We start from the raw sequence: 18,151 nt of genomic DNA, 5'->3' as shown, positions 1-18,151 counted from the left end.
AAAGTGCCAAGATTCGTGCACCCTCCACCAACATCAAAGGGGCTCACCAGATTCTAGCCACCTCGGTTTTCAGGTGGATCTCAGGCTCAGCACTGTGTTTCACCAGGCCCTCAGTAAATCACAACCTCCAGTTCAGTAGAAAAATGCATTTATTCTTCATAAAAACTTTAAAACAAAGCACAATAAAAACTCCTCATTGCGCAGTACGTAAGCACAATCAGATTCCACACCTGTGCTTCTCGCGCCAATAGCCTACTTACAGACTGAAAGGAAGAAGTAAGCTTATCTAGACGGCAATGCTGATTGCCTGGAGCCCGCATACGGCTTTCCGGCGGCGTCCCGCTCTACAGAAGGTCCCCGTTATTGCCAAGCTTCCCCACGAGTTGCTACAGCGTTCCCGTCATGAACTTCCGCACGTGATGACGTCACATGCACTGGCTCCGTTTTGTTCTAACAAGGAATTACTTTCTCTTTTACAAACAACATTATTTACAAGTTCGGGGAGTGGCCATGGGCATTAGGTGTGCCCCATCGGTGGCCAATTTGTTTCCCAGCTGGTGGGAGAGAGAGGTGGTGTGGGGTGAGTCGATGGAGTGGTATCACCCCCATATTTTGGGGTGGTATCGCTTGATTGATGACCTGCTCATCCTCTGGCAAGGGTCAAGGGCTGAGTGTCAGGAGTTTCTAGATATACTCAATAACAAAAACATTAACATCAAACTAACATATAACATTTGAGGTGATGAAGTACAATTCCTGGACCTCAAGATTAAAAAAGATATGGATGACACGTTGCAGACCACCATTTTGAGAAAACCAATAGCCACAAATAGTGTTTTGGACTTTGGTTCACACCACACGAAGAAACTGAAAACTAACATTCCAGTTGGACAGTTCATTCGCTTAAAAATAAATTGCTCAACCCCAAAACATTCGAAATTGAAAGTAAAAAAATGTTGGAAAGATTCAGACAGAGGGGATATCCCAGAAAATGCTTAGAAACAGCTATTCAAAGAGCCAAAGCAACGCCAAGAGAACAGCTCCTAGTAACGACCCCCAAAAAAAGAATAATATCACAAGGGTTTGTCACTCCATTCAATACAGCTTGGAATGATATATATAGCATCATGAGAAAACACTGGAACATTCTCCAAAATGATCCTGTGATTAAGAAATGTATTACGGACCATCCCAGCATTACAGCAAAACGGGCTCCCACTTTAAAGAATTTACTCAGTAAAAGTCACTTCTCGAGGCAGAATAGAAGATTACATCTAAAGGGCAGTCATAGATGTGGATCATGTAACATCTGCCCATGGATGAAAACCACCAAAGAATTTACAAGCAAAATAACAGGTAAGGATTATGAGATCAAAGATTTCATAAACTGCAAAACGAAGGGGGTTATATATTTAATCAAATGTCCTTGTGAAAGACAGTATTTTGGTCAGAATAAAAACCAGCTTAAACTTAGGCTGCAAAAACATATGACGACGGTTAGATTAGCAGAGAGGGATAGGAGAGAAGGGAAGACTCTAACTACTATAGCAGAGCATGCATTGGATTATCACAATGCCAACATGCAGGGATGGAAGATCGCAGTCATCGAGCAGGTGAAGTTGGATGAGAGGGGAGGGAACATTGTGATTAGGCTACTAAAAAAGGAAATAAGATGGATACATGAGTTAAAAACTCAGTACCCGTGCGGCCTGAATGAGGATTACAACTATGGCTGTTTTTTTTAACTAATATGTATTCCTTCTACTTACCAGTATATGCCATCTGAATTCCAAGACTTGGTGAGTATATTTTTATTTATATTTCTGATCATTGTATGTGTTCTTTATCACTCTGTTCCGTTTTCCACTATGATCCAATCACATCTGCCAGTAAGTAGCAGATCAGTCTGTCGGTGAGTAGCAGACGTTGGAGATATATATATTGTGTGCTATCCGGTTGGTCTCTTCATTCTGGATCTACTTTCGGCTGTGGGAGCACATTGAACACGAGAGTATGTTCTGTTGTTTGCTATATGTGGGGGCACTGGCAGCAATTGGATGGGACCTCTAGTAAGTATGTGGTCCACTCCAAATCACCCAAGGGAATTTGTCACCTTAATAATAATATTTACCTTTACCTCCTAGGTAGCAATGAAGTTTCATTATTCTATGAATTAAATTTATTGATATATCCCCTTTCTTTTCTATCTACTAGCTGCCATTCTTACTAAATTGCGGAATTCCTCCTTAATGAATGAATATGAGTGCTTTGGGATGCACCTCTACTGTTTTATCACAAGATGCCCTCGGAGGACCTTTCCCTTTGTCATGAGAATTATGATACTCTGTTGTGGATTGTATATTTAAATATATTTTAAATATTTGTATAATTGTTTAATTTACACCATTGATTTAAAGTTGTATTATATTATTGAATTGTGCGGTGGGGTGACCTGCTATTACTTTACAAATACATTGCTTTTTCTATACTATTGGAGTGCGACGTTATGGTCGCATAAAACGGAAGTAATTATTCTATGCGGGGTGCGACCTTTTGGTCGCACACCCGGAAGTCACGTGATTCCGCACTGGAGCGCTGACGTCAGCGATCCACAGACCGGAATTGATATGTGTGACCACACGCAATTGCGCAGTGCTCCCACTCCCACTTCCTCTTTAAAAGGACGCATTGCTTTTAGTTTAGTAGCCTCCAGTGAAGCAGACGCTGTCTGCGAGTGCGTAGAGCAGTGTTCCCCCATCCTGGTCATCCCTCCTCACTCTGGTAAGCCTCTTGCTGCACTTATATTGTTTTCACTAGGTCCTAATTGCCATATTATATACATGGTTTATGTATTTTAGATTTTTTTCTTATGAGGTTTTCACAAACTGTTTTTTGCTTGGATGATTTTTTGACACAGACATTTTCTGTGCACTATTACATTGTTATAGCACATCTCTATTTATATTTTTGACTCACGCTATCTTCGATTCTGGAGATATATTTTTGCACAATATATATGCCAATCACATTTTGGTTGAACATTAAAGGGGTATTTTTTTGCATCCTTCTCAATCCTGTTACATCCATGCTTTAAAACCATATTTGTGGTCACTTCTTGTTACTCACATATACCTTTGTGCTTAACCAGAGCTAGTTTAAATTATGTTTCATGTGAACATCAATATCATATATATTTATTGAGGTATTGATGTGCTCAGGACCTATGGTTATAACCTACATCTGGGGAACTTTTTAATTGTTTTTAAATGTCAGTTTGTGCTATCTACCAATACATTTTGTACTATTTTTGCAACTTTATCCATGGTGTTGTGTCATGGCATTTACTCAGTGAGGGTACTTTTTGTCTTTAAATGCTTAAGTTGTGTTAATTACCCTAGAGTTGGGGCGCATATACATATATGCTTAATTATTGTTCAAGTCTTTATTTGGTTATACCTGGTAAGCATCACACAGTCTGTAACTTGATAAAGGGAAACTGATGTCATCATGTGTCCTAATAATAGGCTGGTGTGACACTCAATCAAGCAGATAAGAAAAATTGCAGATCTGATATGAATGAACAGTACTTGCACAACAAAATATGAAGAAACAGATGCTCAAAGGAACAAAAAATTGGTATACTGCTTGTAGGAGACAAAAAGTAAGGTTTTAGGTCATAGAGTGGAACGCTAAAAACTGCATCAGCAGAGGAAGCTACTACCAATGCCAAGGAACCAACCAAATAGCTTATATGCATCAGCAGGGCCATGTGGATGATCAACAACTTCCACACAGCATGAGGTGCCATCACTGATACATTTAAATGAAAGTGTGTCAGAACGTGCAATATTTAATTGATTTTAATTGATTGATTCTCTAATCATAAGATCCTCCAATTTGCTGTGTTGAGTCATTTCTTCCTCTCTTTCTCATTACCAGATGGCATGGGTAAGGCCTGGTCCTGTCCTCACACTGTGGCTCAAATCTTATGTACTTTTCTCCTGAGTTCTCGCCAAGGTAATATTTTTAAACCTTACCAATAAAATACTTTTTCAACTGCTAAGTGCTGAAAAGTTATTCCTTAGATAGGATGAAACATTATCTCCTGGGAGAAAACAAAGGAAAAAAGTTAATTGAATAAGGGCCCACAAGCCTGAAGCACAATAGCAGGGCAATATTACCGCTACTTCCGGCCGCATGTACCTCAACTTACACTATTAGGGTGACCATTACCATGGTGAGGAGCGCTACTAACAGTAATGCTCATTAGTAGTGCGTTACCCTAGCAAAGTCAGCATTACTAGAGGTAACGGTAACATTGCCGTGCTCTGTCTGTGTATGGCAATATCACCACGCTTTTGAGTGTCAATCCCATGTATATTAATTTGGTGCTGTGTGACAGGCCAGTGATGTAACTCCAAGACAGAGGCTTATCCAGAGCTGGAGGGATGAAGGCATTTCACCATCAAATTAGACTTTATAAAATTGTCTTTTGCCATCATTAGTGATGTAGGCGAACAGCTTGCCTGTATAGGAAAACAGCTTGCCTGCGAACAGCTATGGCCCTGTACTACTTCCGGGGCGCTGTCTCTCAGTAGTACGCATGCTCTGGCCCAGATGCGTGCAGTAGTACGTATGCCCTGGTCCGGCAGTGCGCGTCGGTGATTGCGCGCCTGTGGCCAGGCATGCTTTGTAAGCATGTGTGTGACTCACAAAGCGTGCTCGGCCACAGGTGAGCAATTACACACACCGCCGTGCCAGGGCATGGGTACTACTGAAAGCATCCGGGCCAGGGCATGCGTACTACTGAGAGACAGTGACCTGGAGGTAGTACAGAGCCATAGCTGTTAGCAGGCAAGCTGTTCGCCTACATCACTAGCCATGATTTCAGTAAGCAGCATACAAGAAGTTTAACCTTAACTTGTTTGTGAGTTGTCTGGAATTCAGCTTTAAGATTTAGAAAGCTATGTATAATGTTATAAAATAGTTTAGATTCTGCTTCTGCTTTACTCCCAGTCCCAATGATCAAGAGAAAGTGAATGTTTCATAGTGAGAAACTTTACACTCTGAATGAAGCATTACCCATTCTGCTCGACTACAAATCAAAGAGTATCTCTTAGGCTTCTTAAAAATTAATTTTAAAATCTGATCCTGATTGTAGTTATATGGTAATTTCAAGCCATCAATCATTCTTATACCTTAAGTCTCCAGGTTCAACAGTTTCCCCACAGAGCTCATTCATTTCTCCTTATTATAATTCTTGAAGAAGAAAAAAAACAGAATAGGAAACTGCAACAGAAAATGAACTAGAGGTGTAAATTTGCTGTAACACAAATTCAGTGTAGTAAGATGGAAAAATATTTGTTCTGCTACATGAATTTGCAAGAACAAAATGTTTGTTTCTATTACAAGCACACAGTATTTTATCTTCTAACATACACATTATATCCTGTTATGGGGGAATCTTGTAGAAGGAAACTTTAAAGAGGAACTTTAGTGAACAGGGGAACAAAATAAATCAATACATTGCAAAGTGAGAAGTTAAGAAAATAGAAGAGAAATCAAGAAACGATAGATATGTGCCATTTATTTTTTCATGTTTGATGCACAATGAGTCTGCACATCATCATCTTTATTACTGGCAGACAAGAAAAAAACTTGACAGTATTAACTGCCATTATTTATAACCACACCCACTAAAAGGTTTTTTTTTTTATACATATACATATGCACAGAGGGAGATACTGGTTATTTGGCAGTTGGAAACAGCTGTTATTTTCCATAATGCAACAAGGTTAAAGACAGGAAACTGTTTGGACCATGGTCATGACATCATACTGTGGGAGGGGTTTCACCACAGTTCAGCTATACAGAAATTCTCCGCCCCAAACCCCCATGATCTATTCGAGAAAAGGTAAAGATTTCTCATAGGAAAGGTGGTATCTCTTTAAGGCTGTACTCCAGCCAAGACTAAATATTAGTCATTGATAAGCTTGATTGAGGATTCTATTTTCTTTCGGTTATGTAGTACATTAGTTTCCCCTACACCTCACCAAGAACCGATTACATTTAAATTACAGTTAAGACTGATTCTCCATTATAAACAGAAATAGAAACAGAGGCTGTGAAGAGTATACATTTTTTAATGTATAAAAAGGTCTCCCTTTGGATTTGGTCATATTTCAATTGCCAGCAAATCGGCAACAGCTGAAGTTCAGGCAGAGGTAGCTATTCAGCAACCCTTCCATAATGGCAATATTCACAATTGGATGGGACCATGGGCCAGTGATGGCTAGCCTGTTTCCTCAAGCAAAGTGGAAGCATATCTAACACACTTTTTAAAGCCCAATTTTGTTAAACTTTTCATTAGGTCTAACACACACACACGCACGCACGCACGCACGCACGCACGCGCGCGCACACACACACACACACACACACACACACACACACACACACACACACACACACACTGCACTATTAGTAAGAATGTAATACTGTAATGTGAACCCTTTTTATATCTTTATTAACGTGCACAACCACAGTCACACATCTATAGTTTAGTTTCATGAATTTAAAACTTTGGTCACCCATACTATGCTTTCACTTAGGATGAGAGGAGTGGAAAATCTAACCATACCTCCCAATAAGCACACAGAAGGGTTCATGGTTGGCCTGACACTAAGCCCCTCTACTCTATTGGTCTATGGAGGGGGCACTGCCAACAAGAGAAAAAGGGGTGCCTAAATGGGGCAGCATTACCATCACTGGAAAATTACAAAAAATAAAATGTTTGGCAATAAATAGATCTCTCCACAAATTACACATAATGGTGATTCTGCTCTTGTTTACTACAAACCCACCTGGATTGCTGAGATTTTCAAAAGCGATTGTGGTCAACACCTTCATGAATCAAAATTTCAAACCATAACATGGTCATATCGCTTAAAACTATCAAAACGTGAGATGTTAATTATACAAAAGTGCTTCTCGGAGCTAGTAGACTAACTTGGTCAAACTCAGTCCTTTTTTCTAAAAAGCTTAGAGCGGAATATAACCCTGCATTTCAACTTTGCTCTAAAACATTATTTACAGTATATTATATGCAACCAACATTTTTTTTTTTTACTAGACCAGCATTGGAAGGGTTACACAGGGCTTTAAAGTTCCTGGAGATTTCTGCAGACGCATCCAAAGCTGACATAGATACATTTTGTTTACATAAATGTATCTAAGTGTGGTATGTGACTCACTCTCTCTGACTGAGAAGGAGCTGGAGGACAGCCAAAGAGTGTGTAACATTTCTCAATAGATACATTAAACTAAATAGAATGTAACAATCTGAACTTCTGCATATCTCTCCACGGAACTTTAAACCTCTGTGTTTAACCCTTCCAATGCTGGTCTAGTAAAAAAAAATGCTTTTTGCATATATTATGCTGTAAATAATGTTTTAGAGCAAAGTTGAAATGCAGGATTATATTCCGCTTTAATCATCCAAGAAACGGGGAGACAGATGGAGATAAAGTTTTACTGCAGGAAAGTTCAAAGTCTGAAGCAATGTTACAAATAAAGCTACACAACTGAAGGTAAAATCACTCTTTACCTCCTCCTATTTAAAGTAGACATGAACTCTTGCACAGTACAGAAGATAAACATAGAGAAATGCACCCTGTATGTATTTAGAGAGTTTAGCCTGTCTAATTCCTCCTCATCTGTGTTTCATCACAAGTTGCAATTTGATGTCTTAGCTGTGTCAGCTGACTGCCATGGCAGAGCAGCTAATTTGTAAACACAGGATGTTAACAATATGTCTGCTTCCATGAAAGCAAGAAGTAGACACACTGCATATGTATTGCAGGATTTGTATCAGCTGTAACAAAGAATTTTTTTCTTCAAAGATTATCATGATATTGCATATATTTTAGAGCAGAGAGAAAGTTCTGTGTTTAGGTTCGCTTTAATGTTCTATTTATTGTCCATACTACACACACAATTAATTATCTCATACGTTTATTTTCACTTCAGATTTGCTTTAAGGGCACCGATTGAACAGGGGTCCAAATCTATAGCACCAAATAATAATACATACTTAGAAGAAGAAGCAGCAGCAGCAGCAGCAGCAGCAGCAACACACCTGAATAGTGTTCAGACTCTACCTTTACTCAGAATTCTATTTTTTTCTCTTTTTTTCATTTGTAAAGGGCATTAAAACCCTTTTATGATTTAACAGCACATCAGATTGGAAATCATTAGCTTACAGACATGTATAATTAACATTTGCTGGTTTTGCTATTTAGTTAGAAATCACCACATATGTATGCCAAAAAGATACTTATTGCCCCCATGTGAGAAAACGCGAAGAAGCCGCCGCATGTGCTGGCGGCAGGGCGGCTGATTCCGCGTCCAGCGCGGCGGTTTCCGCGCAGCAACGCATGTCTGGGTCGGCTGGGATCTCTAGTGCACCTGGATGGAGAGCTACGCACACGCGCGCCAGAAGTCAGGACCTTTATGCAAGCAGGAGATGTGTCAGCTGATCAGGACGATCAGCTGATTCCTGCTGGACTCCTAATTTGCTGAGTGGCTCTGGCGGGGCGGCAGAGTCCTGCAACTATATATACAGATTGCTTGTCAGTTGCTGGTTGTCAGCCGTTGCGTACACTACATGGAAGCACTCAGACCTTAGTCAGATCCAACAGTGTGTTTGAACCAGGAGGACCTGGGAATTCACACTGAGCCAGATTACTATTGTGTTATTATTGTGTTATACTTCAGACTAGTTCCAGGGTGTCGAGACCACGGACCTCACACCCAAGACTAGGGACTCTGTGTTATCATTCTGTTATACTTCAGACTATTTCCAGGGTGTCAAGACCACGGACCTCACACCCAAGACTAGTGTTGGGCGAACAGTGTTCGCCACTGTTCGGGTTCTGCAGAACATCACCCTGTTCGGGTGATGTTCGAGTTCGGCCGAACACCTGATGGTGTTCGGCCTTTTAAGTTCGGGTTCGTCCCGAACTACTGAATGGCCGCCGAACAGGGCCGAACAGGGCCCTGTTCGCCCGAACATGCCGCAATACGGCCCCCCTATGGGGTCGCAGGCATAAGGGGGGAGCATGCCCCGATCGCGGGGGGGTCGGAAATTCCCCCCACCCCCTCCGCTAGCGCTCCCCCCTCTGCCCGCTTCCCCATACAAAAGTTTAAGGCAAGTTAAATAGTACTTGGTGGCTGGCGCTGGCAGTGGAGTGAGGAGGAGGAGGAGTCCGAGTAGCAGAGTGACGCGTTGAGGCCAGGCAGCGGGCGGTTCAGCGGTAGTACCCTTGTGGTACTTCCGCCCTTTCTCTGACCTCACGTCCTCTGCATACGAGGGTACGCGTCACGCGTACCCTCGTATGCGTCATCACGTAGAGGACGTGAGGTCAGAGAAGGGGCGGAAGTACCACAAGGGTACTACCGCTGAACCGCCCGCTGCCCGGCCTCAACGCGTCACTCTGCTACTCGGACTCCTCCTCCTCCTCACTCCACTGCCAGTGCCAGGCCAGCCACCAATTACTATTTAACTTGCCTCAAACTTTTTTTATGGGGAAGCGGGCAGAGGGGGGAGCGCTAGCGGAGGGGGTGGGGGGAATTTCCGACCCCCCCGCGATCGGGGCATGCTCCCCCCTTATGCCTGCGACCCCATAGGGCCCCCAAAATGGGCATGTTCGGGGGTCCCATTGACTTCCATTGAGTTCGGCGTTCGGGCCGAACATGCCGAACATCTGGCCCATGTTCGGCCTGTTCGGCCCGAACCCGAACATCCAGGTGTTCGCCCAACACTACCCAAGACTAGGGACTCTGTGTTATCATCCTGTTATACTCCAGACTAGTTCCAGGGTGTAGAGACCACGGACCTCACACCCAAGACTAGGCATTGTTGATATCTATTATGACCTATTGCATTCCTGACAATCCCTCTGCTCTCTGATTCGGTACCTACGCATATCTGATTATCTGTTGCCAAACCCTGCCTGCCTTTGGATACCGAATCAGCCTTCTGTCTTTTGTACCTTGTCTGTCTGTGTGTTGCCGACCTGGCTTGCCCGACCTCGAGAGCTATCTCTCTCCTTTAGGAGATAGTCTCCAGACCAGCTAGTGACATCCACCTTCAGGTGTCACTCACTCACTGGTCCTTCCTACCTTCAGCCTGAGACTCCACCCCTTGGAAGATCTCAGGCTGCTGGAAGGTTCTCGTACTTCTCAAAAGAGCAGTGTTGCCCACACTGCCAAGGACCACCTGCTCATCAGGTGGATTACTCAAAGTAAATACTGTTGCACCAAACACTCACGATATATACAGGTGTCCAGAGGTTAGTACTATATCTGTATTATTGGTGATTCTGCAGATCATCAATATTTAGGTATATATCTGTATTCTTGGTGATACTGCAGATCACCAATAATCAGATTCTCTCTGTGTGCTGACACCGATCGTTACACCCCATACTTTTCTTCTTTTATGAATACTGCCAGGGACATTATACAGCATAATACATTGTCTGTATTAGGCATATACATTGTCTGCATATGCCACTATTTTGTTTTTCTTGATTTTATTTATTTATTATGTATGTTGTCTCTTATTTTTTGTACTATTGATTCCAACACTACAACAATTAAATGGTACCCCAGCCAACTGTCTATGGTACCATTTTCAATATTAAAAGTGGTTGTCTGTTTTTCATTTGGGACAAATGGGAAGGGATATGAAGGCCTATTCTAGATCTCATCTTTTTTAGTCAGCATTCTTATTGATATCTGTGAGTTAATCTTAGAGATATTAGTCCTTATTCAATTAACTTATCCAGAAATTTCTCACAAGAAATGTTTTCCCACCGTATCAATAAAATATCTTTTAAACCCCAGTAAGCAAGAAGATATCCTCCAACTTTTTTACCCACAGGGCCGGCCCGCTCATGAGGCGGGGTGAAACATTTGCCTCAGGCGGCAGATCTGTGGGGGCGGCACCCGCCTGTCCGTGGGTGGGGGGCCGCCCGCCGAGCTGGAGGAGTAGTTGGCAGAAAGGGGGTATTTGGCCAAGTGGTGGTGAGGGGGGTCGGACCCCCCCTCCCTCGCCTGGGTCCCTCGATCTGCGCTCCCCTCTCGTGAGGGGATCCCCACCCGTTGCCTCTTAATCTATACGCTGGTACTTAACTATTTACAGCTGGAGGGGAGCGCAGATCGGGGGACCCAGGCGAGGGCCCAACACCCCCTTTCTGCCCGCTACTCCTCCAGCTCGGTGGCCCGATTTTTTTAAATTTTGCCTCAGGCGGCAAAAAGTCTAGGGCCGGCCCTGTTTACCCACTATCACTTCTTAATTGCTAAGGGTATAAAAGTTATTTTGTGTATCATTTTAATCTTTTCTCCTAAGAGAAACAGAGCGTGGCTGTCAGATCATAAGACCACAGAGACATCTTGAGAAACAAAAGACTCTGGCCCATATGCAATTAACTTTTTCTCCTGCGTTATCTCCTAGGATATAACTTTCATATTCTCTTTAAAATAGCTTTTAAGCATTTTACAATTAGCAAAAAAAAAAGTCCCTAAAAGTTGGTGAAAAAGTACTATTAAAATTATTTGGAGTATTTTCTTGCTTGCTGGTAGTGTAAAAAGGAATTTCATGACAAGTTGTGAGAATTCCATACAGGCTCCTGTCTAGAAAACAAGAAAACCCTGCTTAGTTGGCTTGTATTTGTTAGCCCAAAACAAGAAGTATTTTAATTGAGAGCAACTCGGGGGCAGTAAAATCTTATTTACATTACCTTTCAAAGTAGGATTATAAGCAAGGGAAACAAATGCTTAACAATGAATAGCTATAAATGTAACTTAAGAGACAATTTAATTTAATGCTTTATGGGATTCTTCTTTAACAGATAAATTAATGAATTTTGATTAGATTGATCATTAAATAGTATTTTCATTTATATCTTTTAAATTTATTTTGTACTTCCAAAGTCATCAGCTAAAATATTTTGTGGCTTATGCCTCTTCGGTGAGCCTGAACAATAGTTATAAATTAAGGAAATGTGAAGAAGTTTGTTAAAAATGTTATGATGTACCAAGTGGATGTGGAGATATTTTTGCCACTTAATGCAAATACACACACAACCACACTTATTTTCCATTATTATTTTTTTATGCAAGCAATGGGAGGGGGTAGGGCACTGTCCCAAACACTGTTCTACCTGCACAGTCGCAGTTAGATAGTCCTGTGAGTGACATACTTGAATACCTGATCCAGGAATTTCCAACAACCTGTACATAGAAAAATATGCTAAAAACGCTCAAAGATATTTGACTTGACTGCATGATGAACAGTAACAGTTTGCATTAAAGGTCGCCACAAATGTCCTCTATACATTTCGCAAATTCAACTGTCAGCATCAATTTCCTGCTATTGTAGGTCTTGATATATGCAGTGCAATAGAACAGATGAATATTGTGTCACTAACACCGTAGTTTAAAATCCTTTTACAGAAGTAATTTCAGCAGAGTGGAAACGCAGAATCAGGAATGGCGCAGGCTAATAAAGCCTTCAATACATATTCTATATAGGAAGAGTGAAGGGAAAGTTGAGATTTATCCACAAGGGACACTGACTGTTTTATTAATGCGAGCAGGCTCACTCAGGTAATGTATTTACCAAAAGCATAATATAAACAAGCAGGCACAATAATAATCCTACTAAAATTGGCAGTAACTTGCACATAGTGACCTGTTTTCTATTTAATGGCTGCAGGGAAAATGTTTTTTAAGGCTATGCTCGCCTTTTCTCTCGGGGTATTTATATGCCTGTAATAAGCTGAATTTTTACTGTATTTTAAATGTTTATGGATTAAACAATAACACAAAGAAAAGCAACATCTATAGAAATGCTATCTTTCCCAGATGACAGTAATCATGCACAAATAGCATTGTTCTGAGAACCAAAATTAAAACCACGCATGCTGCAATGAAGTCATCGGGTAGAGGTATGAAATTGCAGAAGATGTTCGGTGAAGTTAAAGCGTAAGAGAGACATGCTGCTATGTAGGAAGCTTAATATGCAGAGAGATAAGAGAATCATGGAAACTGACAGCAGGAAACAACCTCTTGCCCTTTAACTCTCCTGTCAGTTTTCTGCTTGCGCTACCTTAAGAAGTTGTTTGATTTGTGATGGTCTTTATAATTCAGGACTGCTACGTGTTTACTTCTTAAAGGTTACCTAAACTCCGAGAAATATGGAGGCTGCCATCTTCAGTCTTTATTATTCCCTCTCAAAATCGACGAATCTTCTGGGTGTCGTGCTAGTCTTCATTTTCTTTAGGGACCACTAATATTGTAAAATGTAAAATACACATGTACACATACTTGTAAGAAGAACATTTCTCCCAGAGTAAAATGCACTGTAATTACAGTAGGCAGTAAAAGTCTGACAGATCTGAGAGGGCTTGGACTTGTCCATATTCTCTTGGGGGATTCTCAGTATCTCCTTTATTCTATACAAAAGCAATCTCTGGAAAGGATCTATACAAAGATGTTGGCCAGCTTCCCTACTGATTTGCACACTATTTTGATGATTGGACTGAGAAAATGCCAATCAGTAAGTGCTTTTGAAAATAAAGAAAACCCTGGCAACCCCCATGAGGAGATACATTAGTTCAAAATCTGTCATATATCACTTTTTCTTATTGCTTATGCAAGTGACAGAAACAAAGGAGAAAAGTAATTTATATTGCTTTTTAATATGGGAGAAATGTACTTTTTGTACACATGTATTTAAAATTCTAGAATTGTTTGCGATAGTGATGCATAGTAGTTTCTCAGTCATGCATGATACTTATAGGCTGACACTGGTGCCAGGGCAAAATCAGAACCTCTAATATACATTCTTGTGAGTGTGCATAAAAATGGACCAATTAAACCAACCAAGGAGGTATTTGGTTGATCCATTTTCAAACTGCATACACTTACATACAAAACTTGCATAATCCTGCATCAACAAGGAACTATTTGCATCACATAGATCATCTCTAGTGTCTAAGTTCATACAGAATGTTACTATATTCAACAGCGAAAGCAAGAATAATCAATACACAAATAGGTGACTTAACAAGCTTAGAAACGGCAATGGCAGTCCATCATCCCTAAACTGTAAAGATGGCCATGAACAAGGGAGAGTTTGTTGTTTTCATTCAAGAAGACTTGCAGTGAGATAAGGGGAACAGTGACGTTACCTGTAGACAGTAGTCATAAAATAAAATAAGCATTGTACAATTACATTCACAAATGCCATGGGAGATTCTTTTGCAGTTTCCAGGCTCTGTGCAGACACAGTCAGCTACAGCCTTGTCTCAAGGGAACAGCAAAATTATCATAAATGGAGCTTGTCACAACTGTGAAGCAGAAGCCACCTATGTTGCCTACCCCCATGTACCGTATTATTTTAATATGTAGAAACTAGAAATGTAATGCTTTCGCCAACCCTGATAGGATTGCTTACATTATGCTGCTTTATTTATATCTAGAATGATGTAACATGCCAATGTACTCATACTTAAAGGACCACTATCACAAAAAAACTGTAAAACAAATACATGTAAACACACACAGTAAATATATACATATAATAAGAATATTAATAGCAATCAGTAATTTTTGAAAACATTGTCCTGTTCTGCTATTACACAACATCTTACAGTAGAAAAACAAAACAAAGCTAATGCATTTTCCTCAAATTGCAAACTCTGAAAATTGTTTCAATAAAACTTCTAGTGGTTTTGTTAGGGCTAAAATCCAGGATGTCAGGATATTTTCACAAGAATTTACACACATTTCATTTTGTGGTTTTGACCCCACAAAGTTCACTGTTACAGTCAACATTAAACTAGCCATATAGGGAGTTTCCAATTTATATAAAAAAATCGACTTTTGCTACATACAGGGATCACCATTTCCCACAGCACAAAGACATATTTAAAAAGGCCATAAAATTGTTTGATAGCTCGTACCCCAGCTGAGAGCTGACATATCCAGTCCGCTATAAGTAATCATTATATAATAAAAAAAATTGAACTGTAGTTTGAGTTAAGTGAAGTGGATATGTAGAACAGTGCATTTAAAGAGGAACTCCAGTGAAAATAATGTAATAAAAAAGTGCTTCATTTTTACCATAATTATGTATAAATGAATTAGACAGTGTTTGCCCATTGTAAAATCTTTCTTCTCGCTGATTTACATTCTGACATTTATCACAGGGTGACATGTTTTACTGCTGGCAGGTGATGTAGATGCTGCTTGCTTTTTTGACGGTTGGAAACAGCTGTAAACAGCTATTTCCCACAATGCAACAAGGTTCCCAGACAGGAAACTGCCAGGACCATGGTCCTCAGAGTTTCTTGTGGGAGGGGTTTCACCACAATATCATCCATACAGAGCCTGCTGATGATCCGTTTGTGAAAAGGAATAGATTTCTCATGTAAAAGGGGGTATCAGCTACTGATTGGGATGAAGTTCAATTCTTGGTCACAGTTTCTCTTTAAGGGCACAAACTGGTAGCTATTACAATGGCTTCCCCATGCACTTCACAGTACACAGAGTTCAGCTCTGTATATTACTGGGGTTAATGGTAAACCTCATTTGATATTGCTTATTTTTAAACAGGTAAAAGATGTGCCTGCAAAATACAGTTTTGAGTGTCCCAGTTTGCTGCCAGTGAATGGATCAGTCCAGGTGTGAAAAATGTGTATTAAGCTCCTCCTCTGTGCAGTCAATTACTCCTACAGCAAGTTGAGAGTTTTCTAGGCTCTAAAAAGGAATTTCCAGGACTGTGATATGGTTCTTGACCAGATTTTTGTCATCTCATCTGTCTACAAGGAGCCTATAAACAGATAACAACAAGCTTTGCCACTGAGAGCCTGCACTGAACTAGAGCACTTACAGCTTCAGTCACTTTTGGAAATTTATAGCTGACAGCAAATTAAAATGGAAACATGTTTTAAATAGCAAAACATCTTGTACAATACTGATGTATATTTGTGGAAATTTCGCAATAAATGGGAATTCTAGGAAGGGGTATTTCTGGGGGGTAGGGTGGCTCAATAAAAATATCCTAGCTATACCAGTCAGTTTGAATACATGTTTCAATTGCTTGTTATTTGCTTTGATAGATTGCTAAAACATAATTTCCGTTGTAGATAACACCGTTTAAAAGAATTCCAAAGTGATCAATTAAATCTAGCTTTACTTACCTGGGGCTTGTTCCAATCCCTAGAAGCCATTTGTGTCCCTTACCGCAGCTCCGGTATTTTCCTAGGTCCCGCTGGCAGTCTTTGACAGATCGATGACCCCCGATCGGTCGGCATCTTCTGCGCATGTGCGGGCATGCACCCACCCTGCTAGCGAACACACCTATGTCATCACCCATGTCATGCGTCTGCGCAGCACACTCCCGGTGATGTGGGTGCGCTCTAATGCGAGGTGGGCGCACGCCCACGCATGCGGAGAAGACGCATCATGGAAATTCAAGGAACTTTTCATGAGATTGCCAGAGACTTTCTCAATCATCGCTACCTAATACACTGATAAGATTGTATATTGTCCTGGTAAAGTTAGACTGTGATATGGTTGTTGACCATATTTTTGTCATCTGTCTACAAGGAGCCTGTAGACAGATAACAACAAGCTCTGCCACTGAGAGCCTGCACTGAACTAGGAAAACATTTGGGTCTACAACTAAGCTTTAAGTAAGCAGAGCTCAATGGTCATACAGAGAACAAGCAAATAGGGTTTTTCCTATTTATGTGTATAATCTCCCTTGACATACTCTACATTTTGTTATCCTAAGACTTTAAAATATGAAATATTACAAGCACATGCAATTGGATTGAGGCAAACTGGACATGCATTATTTTGAACACAGGTCAGTACCTCTTGGTGTCCTTATTTTACCCTTGCAAAGAGTGGCGGAAGAATCAGTCAAGAATCTATTCAACTCTAACATGGCTCTCCTTCCGGCCTGATCCATACTGATCCGCCTCCCCCCCCCCCCCCAGACCCCTGCGCAGCCTGGCCAATCAGGGCCAGGCAGCGCTGAGGGGTGGATCGGGATTCCCTATGACATCCCGACGTCGATGACGTCGTTGACGTCATCCCGTCCTGTCGCCATGGCGACCGGGGAAGCCCAGCAGGAAATCCTGTTCTGAACGGGATTTCCTGCTTACTCCGATCGCCGGAAGCGATCGGAGTGGCTGCAGAGCTGCCGCTGCTCAGTGGCTATCATGTAGCGAGCCCTGGGCTCGCTACATGATTTAAAAACATTTTTTTAAAAAAAGTGCTGCGCTGCCTCCTTGCCGGGGGAATTAGACCGGCAAGGAGGTTAAATTCCAATTGGTTGCTTCCTCATATAATTAGGAAATGTCTACACTACAGGGTTCAGGTTCCTGGAACCTGGACCTTTTCAAAGGGATCTGTGTTAGTTTTGCATTTTCCTTAAATTGCTAAAGTTACAATGTCAAAAAACTCAAGCAATCTTTTTACCAGAACAATAATAAAGAAGAAAAGTATTGGTTCTGTTTTAATTTGCCTTTCTCATCATAATTATTTGGTTGAATATAATAATTTTGCATGAAAATAAAGCTTATCCCTCAGTGTTCGTGGTCTAATGGTAACAATCACCACTTCAAATCCTGACTGAGCTTCTGAACACCTTTATTTTTCATTTTCATGTGACTTTTCCTTGCTTATAGTTGTTGTCGATAACAAGGGCTATCTGGAAGTATAACACAAAGATGTCAGTTGAATGCTGGGATATGACAAATGACTGACAGATGAATGGGATTATTACATATATGCCATTGTATATGTTGTCAGTGAATTGTATCGGTTGTTTTTAAGAAAAATGCATGAAGATTTTTTGGGCACTGACAAAACAGAGATATCCTGAAGTTCTCCCTAATTTTTCTAGCACTTAAAATATATAAAAAGTAACATTTTGAATGTATATGTATTTTGTTACTTGTTTACTACTAATACTTTTTGTAATCCATATTCTCAGCATAAAAGTTGGAAATAACTAATTTCACATTCTTATATGAATATTAAAGACAAATCATATATGAAATTTAACAGA

This window comes from Hyperolius riggenbachi, chromosome 1 (assembly GCF_040937935.1).
Source record: "Hyperolius riggenbachi isolate aHypRig1 chromosome 1, aHypRig1.pri, whole genome shotgun sequence".
Taxonomy (NCBI): Eukaryota; Metazoa; Chordata; class Amphibia; order Anura; family Hyperoliidae; genus Hyperolius; species Hyperolius riggenbachi.
The sequence above is the reverse complement of the archived record's forward strand: the minus strand, read 5'-3'. Positions refer to the sequence as shown.